The sequence below is a fragment of the Bubalus bubalis genome, chromosome 2 (genome assembly GCF_019923935.1).
Source record: "Bubalus bubalis isolate 160015118507 breed Murrah chromosome 2, NDDB_SH_1, whole genome shotgun sequence".
In the NCBI taxonomy this organism is placed as follows: domain Eukaryota; kingdom Metazoa; phylum Chordata; class Mammalia; order Artiodactyla; family Bovidae; genus Bubalus; species Bubalus bubalis.
Window position 1 is genome coordinate 88,736,096 of NC_059158.1, and position 15,684 is coordinate 88,751,779.

At 37.7% G+C, this 15,684-nt stretch overlaps 1 protein-coding gene across 1 annotated transcript in view; it reads left to right on the top strand.

Moving 5' to 3' along the window:
• BAZ2B (bromodomain adjacent to zinc finger domain 2B) overlaps positions 1–15,684 on the top strand; it is a 416,357-nt gene that overhangs the window by 11,920 nt on the left and 388,753 nt on the right. The window lies entirely within an intron of this gene.

Consider the following 15,684-nt stretch of genomic DNA (forward strand, 5'->3'; position numbering starts at 1 on the left):
ACACACATATACATGTAGTGAAATATTAGTCATTTAAAAAAGAGTGAAACAATGACATTTATAGCTACATGGATGGATGTAGAGATTATTAAGCTAAGTGAAATAAGTCAGATATAGACAAATATTGTATGCTATCACATATATGGCTTCTAAAAAACAGTAGAAATTGATCTATTTACTAAACAGAAACAGACTCACAAATGGAAGACAAATTTATGGTTACCAAAGGGGAAGAGGGGAGGAATAAATTGGGAGTATGGAATTAACAGATGCTCACTACCAAAGCATATATATGCACACTATATAAAGTAAATAATAAAAGTTTTACTGTGTAGCACAGGAAATGATATGCAATATCTTGTAATAAGCTATAATGAAAAAGAATTTTTCAAAAAGAGTGTAGGGGCTTCCCTGGAGGCTCAGTAAAAAGAATCTTCCCACCAGTGCAGGAGACACGGGTTTGATGCCTGATCCTGTAAGATTCCACATGCTGCAGAGCAACTACTGAGTCTGTGATCTAGAGCCTGAGAGCCATAACTACGGAGCCGATGTGCTGCGGCTACTGAAGCCCACATGCCCTAGAGCTGGTGCTCCGCGGTAAGCAAAGCAACCACAATGAGAAACCCTAGCACGTCAATAAACAGTAACTCACACTCATGGCAAGTAGAGAAAAGCTCATGTACCAACAAAGCCCAATACAGCAAAAATAAATTTTAAAATTTAAAAATGAGTGTATATGTGTGTGTATCTCCAAATCATCACTTTGCTGTACATCTGAAACTAATGAAATATTGTAAATCAGCTATACTTCAAACACACAAGGCAGAAAAGGAGTTCAGTTCAGTCACTCAGCCGTGTCCAACTCTTTGTTATCCCATGAACCACAGCATGCCAGGCCTCCCTGTCCATCACCAACCCCTGGTGTTTACCCAAACTCGACCACTGAATCGGTGATGCCATCCAACCATCTCATCCTCTGTCATCCCCTTCTCCTCCTGCCCTCAATCTTTTCCAACATCAGGTCTTTTCAAATGAGTCAGCTCTTCGCATGAGGTGGCAAAAATATTGGAGTTTCAGCTTCAACATCAGTCCTTCCAATGAACACCCAGGACTGATCTCCTTTAGGATACACTGGTTGGATCTCCTTGCAGTCCAAGGGACTCTCAAGAGTCTTTTCCAAAACCACAGTTCAAAAGCACCAGTTCTTTGGCACTCAGCTTTCTTTATAGTCCAACTCTCTCATCCATACATGACTACTGGAAAAACCATAGCCTTGACTAGACGGACCTTTGTTGGCAAAGTAATGTCTCTGCTTTTTAATATGCTATCTAGGTTGGCCATAACTTTCCTTCCAAGGAGTAAGCATCTTTTAATATCATGGCTGCAATCACCATCCGCAGTGATTTTGGAGCCCCCCAAAATAAAGTCTCTCACTGTTTCCCCATCTAATTTTCATGAAGTGATGGGACTGGATGCCATGATCTTAGTTTTCTGAATGTTGAGCTTTAAGCCAACTTTTTTCACTTTCATTAAGGGGCTCTTTAGTTCTTCACTTTCTGCCATAAGAGTGCTGTCATCTGCATATCTGAGGTTATTGATATTTCTCCCAGCAATCTTGATTCCAGCTTGTGCTTCTTCTAGCCTAGTGTTTCTCATAATGTACTCTGCATATAAGTTAAATAAGCAGGGTGACAATATACAGCCTTGACATACTCCTTTTCCTATTTGGAACCAGTCTTTTGATCTATGTCCAGTTCTAAGTGTAGCTTCCTGACCTGCGTACAGGTTTCTCAAGAGGCAGGTCAGGTGGTCTAGTATTCCTATCTCTTTCAGAATTTTCCACAGTTTATTGTGACCCATGCAGTCAAAGGCTTTGGCATAGTCAGTAAAGCAGAAATAGATGTTTTTCTGGAACTCTCTTGCTTTTTTGATGATCCAGCGGATGTTGGCAATTTGATCTCTGGTTCCTCTGCCTTTTCTAAATGCAGCTTGAACATCTGGAAGTTCACGTTTCACGTATTGCTGAAGCCTGGCTTGGAGAATTTTGAGCATTACTTTACTAGCGTGTGAGATGAGTGCAATTGTGCGGTAGTTTGAGCATTCTCTGGCATTGCCTTTCTTTGGGATTGGAATGAAAACTGACCTTTTCCAGTCCTGTGGCCACTGCTGAGTTTTCCAAATTTGCTGGCATATTGAGTGTAGTACTTTCACAGCATCGTCTTTCAGGATTTGGAATAGCTCAACTGGAATTCCATCACCTCCACTAGCTTTGTTCGTAGTGATGCTTCCTAAGGCCCACTTGACTTCACATTCCAGGCTGTCTGGCTCTAGGTAAGTGATCACACCATCGTGGTTATCTGGGTCGTGAATATCTTTTTTGTATAGTTCTTCAATGTATTCTTGCCACCTCTTGTTAATATCTTCTGCTTCTATTAGGTCCATACCATTTCTGTTCTTTATTGTGCTCATCTTTGGATGAAATGTTCCCTTGGTATCTCTGATTTTCTTGAAGAGATCTCTAGTCTTTCCTAATCTATTGTTTTCTTCTAATTCTTTCTATTGATTGCTGAAGAAGGCTTTCTTATCTCTCCTTGCTATTCTTTGGAACTCTGCATTCAAATGGGCTTAGGAGATAAAATAGGAACAAAGAACAAGGGCAACAAATATAAAACAGTAATATGGTAGATATTAATCCAAATATATCAGTAGCCATGTTAAATGTCAGTGGTTGAAATGCACCAATTGAAAGACACAGAGATCATTATGGTGGATCAACAAATAAGACCCAGATATAAGTTGTCTACAGGAAGATACTTATGAAATGTAGATTAAAAGTAAATGGATAGAGGGTTTCCCTGGTGGCTCAGTGGTAAAGAATCCTTCTGCCAGTTGGTCCCTAGTTGGATTTGGGTTTGGTCCCTAATCCGGGAAAATCCTGCATGCCTAGGAGCAGTTAAGGCCGTGCGCCACAACTATTGAGGGTATGCTCTAGAGTCTTGGGACTGCAAGTACTGAGTCCATGTTCCACAACTACTGAAGCTTGTATGCCCCGGAGCCTGTGCTCCACAACGAGAAGTCACAACAATGAGAAGCCTGAGAACTGCAATTAGAGAGTAGCCCCAGCTTACCACAACTAGAGAAAAGCCCGTGCAGCAACAAAGACCCAGCACAGCCAAAAAAGCAAATATATAAAATTATTTTAAAAAGTAAATGGATAGAGAAAAATATACCATAAAGCAGGAGTTAGCTATTTTAATTTCAGACAAAGCAGACTTTAAAGTAAGGAAAGTTAAAGAAGAGGATTACATAATAATAAAGGGCTCAGTTCTTCAAGAAGATACAACAATTTTTAATGTATATGCATCTATTAACATCAGATGAGGCAAATGCTGATAGTACTGAGGGAAAAATAGATTAATTCCCTGTTACAGTCAAAGATTTCCACACACCTCACTCAGAAATGAACAATCCAGCCAGCTGAAAATCAATAAAGACTATTTGAACTCAACAACACTTTCAGTCAACTGGATATAATTGACATTGATAGATTGTTTCATTCAAAACAATAGAATTTACATTTATCTCAAGCTTAAATGGAATATCTACCACTTTCTGGGACATAAAACACACCTTAGAATTTCTTAAAGACTAGAAATCATAGAGTGCTTTGGTCTCAACCATAGTGGAATAAACTAGGAATCAATCACAGAAAGACAGTTGGGAAGTTCCAAAATATATGGAGATTGGAGAGTGAAAAAGTTGGCTTAAAGCTCAACATTCAGAAAACGAAGATCATGGTATCCAGTCCCATCACTTCATGGGAAATAGATGGGGAAACAGTGTAAACAGTGTCAGACTTTATTTTTGTGGGCTCCAAAATCACTGCAGATGGTGATTGCAGCCATGAAATTAAAAGATGCTTACTCCTTGGAAGGAAAGTTATGATCAACCTAGATAGCATATTCAAAAGCAGAGATATTACTTTGCCAACAAGTGTTTGTCTAGTCAAGGCTATGGTTTTTCCAGTGGTCATGTACGGATGTGAGAGTTGTACTGTGAAGAGGGCTGAGCGCCAAAGAATTGATGCTTTTGAACTGTGGTGTTGGAGAAGACTCTTGAGAGTCCCTTGGACTGCAAGGAGATGCAACCAGTCCATTGTGAAGGAGATCAGCCCTGGGATTTCTTTGGAGGGAATGATGCTGAAGCTGAAACTCCAGTACTTTGGCCACCTCATGCGAAGAGCTGACTCATTGGAAAAGACTCTGATGCTGGGAGGGATTGGGGGCAGGAGGAGAAGGGGATGACAGAGGATGAGTTGGCTGGATGGCATCAGTGACTCGATGGACATGAGTCTGAGTGAACTCCGGGAGTTGGTGATAGACAGGGAGGCCTGGCGTGTTGCGGTTCATGGGGTTGTGAAGAGTCGGACACAACTGAGTGGCTGAACTGAACTGAAGCAATAAACTTCTACATAATATGTGGATCAAAGAAGAAATCTCAAAAGAAGTTTAGAATTTTAAATTTATATATTTTAAACTTAATGAAAATGAAAATATGACTTATTAAAATTTGTGGATTCAGTGAAAACTTTGCTTAGAGGGAAATTTATAGTGTTGAAAGCCAATACTAGAAAAGAAGAAAAATCTAAAATTAACATTTCCACCTTAGGAAACTAGGGGAAAAAAATTAAATTCCAAGTAAAACTAAATAAATGGAGATAGATTCCATAGTTAGAAGTAGTAAATATTGTCAGAAAGTCAGCTTTTTCCAACTTGATCTATTAATACAATACTATCCCAGTTAAAATCTCAGCAAGTTATTTGGGATGTGAACAAGCTAATTCTAAAGTTTATATGGAGATGGAAAAAAAAACTCAATAGGAAACTCAGTATTGAAGGAGAAAACAAAGTTGGAGGACTGCTGCTATTCAACTTCAAAACTTATTCTAAAGCTGCAGTAATATCAGAGAAATAGATCAATGGAACAGAATGGAGAGCTCAGAAATATACCTTCATAAATACAGTCCACTGCCTTTTGACAAAGGAATAAAGCAATACAGTGGAACAAAGTCCCTTCAACAAATGGATATCTATTAATACATGCAAAAAAATAAATCTTGACACAAACTAGAATTCGTCACCTAAGAATGAACTCAAAATAGATCACGTACCTAAATGTAAAACGCAAGATTGTAAAACTATAGAAGATAACGTAGGAGAAAACTTACATGATACTTAGCATGGTAATGTCTTATTAGGTGTAACATCAAAGAGATGACCCAGGAAATAAATAATTGATAAAGCAGGACTCCATTAACATTTAAAACTTATGCTCTATGAAAGAACAATCACAAAATAATGATGGATGCCCCTGGTGGTCCCATGGTTAAGAATCTGCCTTCCAGTGGTTAAGAATCTGCCTTCCAATGCAGGGGACATGGATTCAATCCCTAGTCAGGGAACAAAGATTCCCACATGCCCTGGAGCAACTAAAGGACATCTTGGAGTCTGCAGGCTGCAGGCTGCCCTTACTACTAAGTCCAGGCTCAAGTGCTGCAATGAAAATACAGCACAGCCAAAATTTAAAAAAAAATTTTTTTAATTACAAACAAAAAAACAAGAGAATAAGAAGTCAAGCCATAGATGGGGAGAAAATAATTAACAAAAGACATTTGATGAATATGTTATCCAAAATATGCAAAGAATACTTAAACCTTGATGGTAAGAAACAACTTGATTTTTAAAATGGGCCAAAGTCCTTAACAGACACTTCACTCAAGAAGGTATACAGATAACAATCATATGAAAAGATGTTCCGCATCATATAGAAAGAATTTGTACATGTCATCAGGGAAATGCAAATTAAAACACCAGGAAAGTGAAAGTGAAGTTGCTCAGTCTTGTGAAGTCGCTCAGTCGTGTCTGACTCTTTGCGATCCCATGGTCTGTAGCCTACCAGGCTCCTCAGTCCATGGAATTTTCCAGGCATGAGTACTGGAGTGGGTTGCCATTTCCTTCTCCAGGGTAAGATACCACTATATACCTATTAGAATGGTCAAGGTCTAGAATACGGACACCACCAAATGCTGGCAAGTATGTGGAGCCACAGTCACTGTCATACAGTGCTGGTGGGAATAAATGTTGCAGCTACATTGGATGATAATTTTCTTACAAAATGAAAATGATTTCTTAGAAAATGCAATATATTCTTATCATGTGATCCAGCAATCACACTACTTTTTATTTACCCAAAGGAGTCCACAGAAAAACTGCATGTGAATGCTTATAGCAGTTTTATTCCTAATTGCCAAATCTTTAAAGCAACCAAGACGTCCTTTAGTAGGTGAATAGAGAAATAAACTGTACAATTAGGCAATACAGAATTAAAAAGAAATGAACTATCAAGCCATGAAAAGACATGAAGACAACTGTAATGCTCATTGCTATGTAAAGGAAGCCAATTTGGAAAGTCTACATACTGTATGAATCCAAGTATATGACATTTTGTAAAAGGTAAAACTGGAGACAATAAAGATTAATGATTCTGTGAAGTAGGGGGTGGGGAGAGTTGAATAAGCATACCGCTGAGAAGTTTTAGGGCAGTGGAAGTATCTATATGATACTATTATGATGTATATATGTCATTATGGTGCTAAGTCTCTTCAGTCATGTCTGATTCTTTGTGACCTATGGACCATAACCTGCCAGGCTCCTCTGTCCATGGGACTCTCCAGGCAAGAATACTGGAGTGGGTTGCCACTTCCTTCTCCAGGGATCTTCCTGACCCAGGGATTGAATCTGCCTTTGTACAAATCCATAGAATAAACAACACCAAGATTGTAAACAATGGACTTTGGGTGATGATGATGTAGGCTCTTCCTTGGTTAAATAAAAAAAAAAAAATGATGTGCCATTTGGTGAATGAGGTTGGTGATGGGGGAAGCTCTGCATGTGTGAATGGTGGGTGGTGTATAGGAAATATTTATACCTTCCTCTCAATTTCAATCCTAAAATTGCTCTTAAACCATTAAGTCTTTTTTTTAAATCAAGAAGTGTATTAGAATAACCATAATTACTTACAGAAAAATTTGTTACTTAGAGAAAAAGAATTAAGAATCAGCAGATTCTGTGTAACTAGAATAGTCAGATATATTCAGTTATATATGTAACTAAATGCCACTTTAATGTTTGCTCTGTAAAATTTATATATATATTTAATTTTACAATAGCTGTCTTTTTCTTGGTGGCTGATGACCCAGATTAATTACAATTAGTTTAATTTATAGAATACTTTATAATAATCATTCCATTAGTTATAGACTGAATGCTTATATTGCCCCAAATTCATATGTTGAATCCCTAACCCCCTAATGTGATGATATTTGGAGGTGGTACCTTTGGGAGATAACTAGGTTTAGATTATGTCATGGAAAAATCAGATTGATTATATTCTTTGCAGATGAAGATGGAGAAGTTCTATACAGTCAGCAAAGACAAGACATGGAGCTGACTGTGGCTCACATCATCAGCTCTTTATTGCAAAGTTCAGGCTTAAATTGAAGAAAATAGGGAAAACTACTGTATCATTCAGGTATGACCTAAATCAAATCCCTTGTGATTATACAGTAGAGGTCATGAATATATTCAAGGAATTAGATTTGATAAGGTACCTAAAGAACTATGGATGGAGATTTGTAACATTGTACAGGAACTTTGGAAGGAATGATGCTAAAGCTGAAACTCCAGTACTTTGGCCACCTCATGCGAAGAGTTGACTCATTGGAAAAGACTCTGATGCTGGGAGGGATTGGGGGCAGGAGGAGAAGGGGACGACAAAGAATGAGATGGCTGGATGGCATCACTGACTCGATGGACGTGAGTCTGAGTGAACTCCGGGAGTTGGTGATGGTCAGGGAGGCCTGGCGTGCTGCAATTCATGGAGTCGCAAAGAGTCAGGCACAACTGAGCAACTGAACTGACTGACTGACTGACAGGAAGTGGTGACCAAAACCATACCCATGAAAAAGAAATGTAAGAAGGCAAAGTCGTTGTCTGAGGGGGCCTTACAAATAGCTGAGAAAAGAAGAGAAGTGAAAGGCAGAGGAGTAAGGGAAAGACATACCTGACTGAATACAGAGTTCCAGAGAATAGCAAGGAGAGACATTGAGTGAACAATGCAAAGAAATAGAGGAAAACAGAATGGGAAAGTGTGGCGATCTCTAGGAAAATTGGAGATACCAAGGGAACATTTCATGCCAAGATGGGCACAATAAAGGAAAGAAACAGCAAAGACCTAACAGAAACAGAAGAGATTAATAAGAGGTGACAAGGATACACAGAAAACTCTACCAAAAAGTTCTTAATGACCCAGATAACCGTGATGGTGTGGTCATTCACCTAGAGCCAAGCATCCTGGAGTATAAAGTCAAGTGGGCCTTAGGAAGCATTACTAAGAACAAAGCTAGAGGAGGTGGTGAAATTCTAGGTGAGCTATTTCAAATCCTAAAAGATAATGCTGTGAAAGTGCTGCACTCAACCTATAAACAAATTTGGAAAACTCAGGAATGGCCACAGGACTGGAAAAGTTCAGTTTTCATTTCAGTACTAAAGAAGGTCAGTGCTAAAGAATGTTCAAACTTCCGTACAATTGTGCTCATTTCACATACTAGCAAGGTAATGCTCTAGGCTATAGCAGTATGTGAACTGAGAACTTCCAGATGTACCAGCTGGATTTAGAAGAAGCAGATGAACCAGAGATCAAATTGGCAACATCCATTGGATCATAAAGAAAACTAGAGAATTCCAAAAAAACATCTGCTTCATTGACTCCGCTAAAGCCTGTGCCTATGTGGATCACAGCAAATTGTGAAAAATTCTTCAAGAGATGGGAATACCAGACCAGCTTACCTGTCTCCTAGGAAATCTGTATGCAGGACAAGAATGAACAGTTAAAACCGGACATTGAACAACGGATTGGTTTCGGATTGGGAAAGGAGTACATCAAGGCTATATATTGTCACCCTGCTTATTTAACTTATATGCAGAGTACATCATGCAAAATGCCAAGCTGGATGAAGCACACACTGGAATCAAGATTGCTGGGAGAAATATCAATAACCTCAGATATGCAGATGATGTCATTCTACTGTCAGAAAGTGAAGAGGAACTGAAGCGGAACTCAAGAGCCTCTTAATGAGGGTGAAAGAGGAGAGTGGAAACACCTGGCTTAAAACTCAACATTCAAAGAACTACAATCATGGCATCTGGTTCCATCACTTCATGGCAAATAGAAGAGGAAAAAGTGGAAACAGTGACATTTTATTTTCTTGGGCTCTAAAATCTCTGTGGATGGTGACTGCAACCAGGAAAGATGTTTGTTCCTCGGCAGAAAAGCTATTACAAACCTAGACACCTTGTTAAAAAACAGAGACATCACTTTGCTGACAATGGTCCATGCTGTCAAAGCTGTGGTTTTACCAGTAGTCATGTACAGATGTGAGTTTTGAACCATAAAGTTTTGAACCAGGCTGAGCACCAAAAAATTGATGCTTTCTAATTGTGATGCTAGGGAAGACTCGAGAGTCCCTTGGACTGCAAGGAAATCAAACCAGTCTATCCCATAGGAAATCAACCCTAAATATTCACTGGAAGGACTGATGCTGAAGCTGAAGTTTCAGTATGTGGTCACCTGATGCAAAGAACCAATTCATTTGAAAAAACCCCGATGGTGGGAAAATTTGAGATCAAGAGTAAAAGGGGGCTACAGAGGATGAGATGGTTGGATGCCATCACTGACTCAATGGACATGAATTTGAGCAAACTCAAAGATAGAGAAGGACAGGGAAGCCTGGCATGCTGTGTAGTTCATGGGGTTGCAGAGTCAGACATGACTTAGGGATTGAACAGAAACAGCAGTGGGATCCTCATACTGGAATTAGTGCCTCTGTAAGGAGAGGAAGAGAGTCATGTGAGCATACGGTGAGAAAGGAACTGTCTACAAACCAGAAAGTGGAGCCTCATCAGTCACCAAATCTGCAGGTAACTTGGTCCTGGACTCCCTAGCCTCCAGAATTGTAAGAGATGTCTGTTGTTTAAGCCATCCAGTCCATTTGTCCTAGAAGCCCAAGCTAATTAAATAAAATAGTATAGAATAAATAATAAATAGTAGTAATAAATAGTATGAAAAGATTCTGTTAAATGGAAATTACAATTAGTCACAGTTATTCTTTTATAGTTATTTTATAAATTGCTTGTCTGATATCAGGGAAAAAAGTAGTATCTTTGAATTGCCAGACTTTATTATTCAATTAACAGTCTTTGGGGTAGAATTTGCCATCTGCAAATAAATTGTCAATAGCAAGTGAAATAAAACAAACTATTTATTTTATATTATACATGCATGAATAGCAATTCATTGAATTATGGTATCTTCATATAATTTGAAAGGAGCAAAAGGACATTTAAAAAGTTTATAGATACCTGTTTTGAAAAAGATTTTTAACTGATTCAGTTGAAGGTATGCATTCATTCTCTCAATTTCTTTCAAGTAACCATTATTGGGAATTCCCTGGTGGTCCAGTGATTGTGCAATGTGCTCAGTTGTGTCTGACTCTTTGCAACCCTATGGACTGTAGCCCACCAGGCACTTCTGTCCATGGGATTCTTTGCAACCCTATGGACTATAGACCACCAGGCTTCTCTTTGGATTTTCCCTGCAAGAATACTGGAGTGGGTTGCCACTTCCCTCTCCAGGGGATGTTTCTTACCCAGGGATGAAACTGGTGTCTCCTGCATTGCAGGTAGATTCTTTACCACTGAGCCACCAGGGAAGCCCAGTCCAGTGGTTAGGACTTGGCATTTTCACTGCAGAGGCTGGCACAAGATCCCTTATTGGAGAACTAAGATCCTACAAGCTGTGCTAAATGGCCAAAAAAAAGGTCTTTATTATAATTTTTTCAGATGCACTATTGTTCTTTTTTTATCTTCTTGGGAGAGGTGTATTTTTTACATCTTAATTAGAAAATGCAGACTTCATAATACATGAATAAAACTTTCTATATATCATTCAAAATTATTACAGATGTTTAAAATATGATGTAGAAATATAGTATTAATGCCAAATTCTCAAAGCTTTTTTTTAAAGTTAAATTTTTTTGTTTTAATTGGAGGTTAATTACTTTACAATATTGTATTGGTTTTGCCATACATCAACATGAATCCGCCACAGGTGTACACGTGCTCCCCATCCTGAACCCCCCTCCCACCTCCCTCCCCATACCATCCCTCTGGGTCATCCCAGTGCACCAGCCCCAAAGCATCCTGTATCCTGCATCAAACCTGGACTGGCGATTCATTTCTTATATGATATTATACATGTTTCAGTGCCATTCTCCCAAATCATCCCACCCTCTCCCTCTTCCACAGAGTCCAAAAGACTGTTCTATACATCTGTGTCTCTTTTGCTGTCTCGCATACAGGGTTATTGTTACCATCTTTCTAAATTCCATATATATGCGTTAGTATACTGTATTGGTGTTTTTCTTTCTGGCTTACTTCACTCTGTATAATAGGCTCCAGTTTCATCCACCTTTCTCAAAGCTTTTTAAAAGATCATTTATCTAAAAGGTGAACAGCTGGCTATCTAGCATTACTTATATTTTTGATTTATTTAAAATAATTTTAAGGTGAGTTTGATAAATTTAAGATAGATTCCTTAGTTTAAGACAGGTGGCAAGATAAAGAATTTGAGAACTTTATGTCCATATCCTTTGTGGTGTTATAATCTAACATGTGTGTAGTATGCTATTCATTGATATTTTAAAAGTATCTTGAAATAGTTTTCTATTTTAAATACTTTGAAAATTTTATTACAATAACTTGATTAAGTGATTTTTACTAATAATAAAAGATAGTATTCATAGCCCAAATATTTCAGACTTAAGACAATTTGAAGGTGGATACTTTTTCATTACTTCACATTTTTTAAAGATTTTTTTTTATATGGACCATTTTTGAAAGTCTTTATTGAATTTGTTACAATATTGACTCTGTTTCATATTTTGTTTTTTCAGCTACAAGTTATGTGGGATGGTAAAGGATCCGCCTGCCAATGCAGGAGACATGTAAGCCGCAGGTTTGATCCCTGGGTCTTGAAGAGCCTCTGTAGGAGGATATGGCACCCCACTCCAGTATTCTTGCCTGGGAAATCCCATGGACAGAGGAGTCTGGTGGGCTACAGTCCATGGGGTTGCAAAGAGTCTTATATAACTGAGCATACATGCAACAACAATGTGGGATCATAGCTCCAGACCAGAGATTGAACCTGAATCCCCTGCATTGGAAGGTGAAATCTTAACCACTGGACCGCTGGTGAAGTCCCATTCACAGCTTTAAATGTTGAACAGTTTCTAAAGATTATTATCTGTTTGGCCTTTTTCTGCCAGTAATGAGTTTGCACTGTAATGCCATGAGTAAAAGTGCCTGGACTGTTGGCTTCTGTGGTTGAGATAAGCAGCTAAGGTTCTAGCAATTATGAGTTGATAGAAAGTGTTGTAATACAAGATGAATCAAATCAGTTGTAGGCTTTGTGGATGTGACATCGCAACTGGACCTAGCAGTAGAGGTGAGATTCAAATAAAAAGAAGTGATAAGTAGCATTTGGGATGATTGATTAATCAAAATGTGGTAGCAAAATACTAAAGGATATGTATCCACTGAAATTTATTACAAGCTCCATGAAGAATAGAATTTGAAAATTCTGTCTTCTGATCAGAAGACAGTCCTTGCAAGATGTAGGCACTTAGTAAATGTTAAATAAATGGGCCAACGAGGAGATACTGGGGTTTTGGTTTTTGTAAGGTGCTTAAAGTGGTAATTATCTGGTAGTAGTACATATGCCTTAAATACATTTTAGACAGATAGAGTAAATATTGTTGCTGAGAAGTCTTTAGTTCAGGATACTATTTAATTATGTCAGAAATGTTTATTGCCACTGGAAATTTTTAAATGTATCATTAGTGCCTTCAGATACAGCTATAAAATGAATAGACAGATTTTAATTCCCAGGAACATTAAAAAAGAAAGCTTTGATTCAAGGTAGTATTAAAAGTAGACTCACCATTATAAAGAAATATGATAGGAAGGGCTAAACATTTTTATTATGTGATGCAGCAATAGCTTAGATTAAAATATTTTATATTTAGAAGAAAAAGACTGTAATACTTTATATAATATATAGTGTTTGATAGAAAAGGATAAATATTGTTATATATGATAGAGGAATATCTTTTAGTGAAATATTTTTATATTGAGAATAGTAGATTTTTGGAGATACTCTTAGCTTCATAGGATACCATGAATGCTCTTGCAGTGATTGTTAGCATAGTAACATGTACTAGGCAAAATTATAATTACTGGTAATTTGCTTTGTGTCTTTTCTTTTTAATATATCAGAGTATTTTACAAACACTAATTAAACCTTTCAAAACCTCTCATAATAGTTATCAAATTAATGACATATCTTATTACAAAAGCAAAAGCTGAGAGTGGCAAAAGTATTTAGTTATGATCACATACTATGTAGCTGATGGAAAAAGAGAAGTCCCAAATTCTCAGTAATCATTTCTAACTCCTATATGAAAGAAAGGCAGTACTTTAAAAAAATAAGAAAAAAAAAATCAGTATAGTGATACCTAAGGAATGCTATTGTAGTTTCAAGTATAAAAATACTAAGTCACAGCAATTTAAAGAAATATCTTTACAAATGACAAATGTTGGAGAGGATGTGGAGAAAAGGGAACTCTCCTACACTGTTAATGGGAATGTAAATTGGTGCAGCCATTATGAAAAACAGTACAGAGGTTCCTCAAGAAACTAAAAATAGAACTACTTTAGGCAGTTCCACTCCTGGTGTATATCTGGAAGAAACAAGAACACTAATTTGAAAAGATACCCCAATGTTTGTAGTAGCACTGTTTACAATAGCCAAAATGTAGAAGCAACCCAAATGCCCATTAATAAACGAATGGATAAAGAAAGTATAGTATGTGTATACAATGGACTGTTGCTGTGCTTTGCTATGCTAAGTCACCTCAACCATGTCCACCAATTTGTGACCTCATGGGCTGTAGCCCACCAAGCTCCTCTGTCCATGGAATTCTCCTGGCAAGAACACTGGAGTGGGATTGGTTGGGTTGGATTGCCATACCCTCCTCCAGAGGATCGTCTCAATCCAGGGATTGAACCCACATCTCATGTCTCCTGCATTGGCAGGCAGGTTCTTTACCACTAGCGCCACCTGGAAAGCCCACAGTAGGCTATTACTCAGTCTTAAAAAACAATGAAATTCTGCCATTTGCAACGTGGATTGACCTTGAAAATATTATGCTTAATGAAATAAGTAAGAGAGAAAAACAAATGCTGTGATATTACTTATATTTGAAATTTAAAAATAATACAAATGAATGTACATGCAAAACAGAAGCAGATTCACTGATACTGAAAGCAAATTAATGATTATCTTATGGGAGAGGGAAGCAGAGGGGCAGTGGGATTAAGAGTATAAACTACAGTGTATAAAATAGATAAGCAACAAGGATATATTGTATTTAGCACAGGGAATTACACCATTATCTTTATTTTTTTAATAATTTGATGTATTTTTGGCTGTGCTGGATCTTCGTTGCTGTGCGGACTTTTCTCTAGTTGTGGCAAACGGGGGCTTCTCTCTGGTTGTGGTACACGGGCATCTTATTGTGTGGCTTCTCTTGTTGCATAGTACAAGCTCTAGGGCACATGGGTTTCAGTAGTTGTGGCATGTGGGCTTGAGCAGAGGATCCATAGTTGTGGTACAAGGGCTTAGTTGCTCTGCGCATGTGGGATCTTCCCAGACAAGGGAAGGGATCAAATCCATGTCTCCTGCATTGGCAGGCAGATTTTTTTTTCTTTTTTAAGCACTGGGACACCAAAGAAGCCCTTAGCCATTATCTTATAATAGCTTTTAATGGGATATAATCTGTAAAAATACTACATCACTATGCTATATACATGAAACTAACATAATATTATAAATCAACTGGATTTTAATTAAAAATAATAAAAGAATAAATATATTTACTAAAATAAGTATTTCAACTTAATTTCTGTTAAATACAGATAAATGTATGTAGGTGTTTGTATTTTAAAAGATAGTAATTTCAGATGGGCTCAGTGGTAAAGAATCCATCTTCCCATGCAGTGGATATAGGAGGGGTGGCTTTGATCCCTGGATTGGGAAGATCTCCTAGAGAAGGAAATGGCAACCCCTCTGGAGTGTTACCTGGGAAATCCTGAGGACAGTTGAGCTACAGCCATGGGCTCGAAAGAGTCGAACATGAGTTAGTGACTAAACAACAACAGCAATTTCATTTTTTTAAATTTAGTTTTAATTAAAGGATAATTGCTTTACAGTATTGTGTTGGTTTCTAGCAATTTCATTTAATATTTTATTTTTAATATCATGGTCATTAGGTTTTTGACATGGGCTCTACTCTGGTAAGCAAAGCTCAAGAAAAGTCAAAAGTAGCATAGACTGTGAATCAAATAGTCTCTCATATAGACAGTATAACAAACTACTGATTTATTAAGCTTGAATATTTAAAGGAAAAATTTCCTGGTGGAAAGAGAACTGTAAATGAAAAAATATAGC